Source organism: Mus caroli, unplaced genomic scaffold (genome assembly GCF_900094665.2).
Source record: "Mus caroli unplaced genomic scaffold, CAROLI_EIJ_v1.1 scaffold_13639_1, whole genome shotgun sequence".
Taxonomy (NCBI): Eukaryota; Metazoa; Chordata; class Mammalia; order Rodentia; family Muridae; genus Mus; species Mus caroli.
In genome coordinates, this window is record NW_018390046.1 from 34,639 (window position 1) to 35,611 (window position 973).

At 35.1% G+C, this 973-nt stretch overlaps 1 pseudogene; it reads left to right on the top strand.

The window, feature by feature from the left end:
• The window catches only part of LOC110288444, a 2,056-nt pseudogene extending 1,416 nt beyond the window's left edge, over positions 1 to 640 (top strand).
• Positions 641 to 973: the final 333 nt, after the last annotated feature.

A 973-nucleotide genomic window follows, 5' to 3' on the forward strand; every position in this document is an offset into this window, starting at 1 on the left:
CATGTACATAAAAGAATACATACTGGAGAGAAACCCTATGAATGTAAGCAATGTAGTAAATCCTTTGTTTCTAATGGTCAACTTCAAAGACATGAAAGAATTCATACTGGAGAGAAACCTTACAAATGTAATGAATGTGGTAAAGCCCTTGCATGTCATCGTAGTCTTCAAATGCATAAAAGAATACATACTGGAGAGAAACCCTATGAATGTAAGCAATGTAGTAAATCCTTTGTTTCTAATGGTCAACTCCGAAAGCATGAAAGAATTCATACTTGAGAGACACCTTACAAATGAAGACAATATAGTAAATCCTATTCACAATAAAGTCACCTCCAACTACATAAAAGCACATACTAAAGAGTAAACTCTGTGAATATAACCAATGAGACAAAGCCATTGCATATCATAGTTATCTCCAAGTACATAAAAGAACATATACTGGAAAGAATCCCTATGAATGTAATCAATGTGGCAAGGCCTTTGCATATGAAAGTTATTTCCAAGTACATAAAAGAATACATACTGGAGAGAAACCCTATGAATGTAAGCAATGTAGTAAATCCTTTGCCTCATGGTCAACTTCAAAGTCATCAAAGAATTCATAATGGAAAGAAACCTTACAAATATAATGAATGTGGTAAAGCCTTTACACACCATCGTAATCTTCGAATGCATAAAAGAATACATATTGGAGGGAAATCTTACAAATGTAGAAAATATGGCAAAGCCTATTCACAATCAAGTCACCTCCAACTACATGAAAGACCACATACTAAAGAATAATCCTATGATTATAACCAATGTGGTAAAGCCTTTACAGCGATCTTGAAAGGTGTGGTGGTTTGAAAATACTTGGCCCATGGAAAGTGGTAGTATTCAGAAGTATGGCCTTTCAGGAATAGATGTGGCATTTGAGAAAGTATGTCATGGTGGGGGTGGACTTTGAGATCCTATGCTTAAGCTCCACACA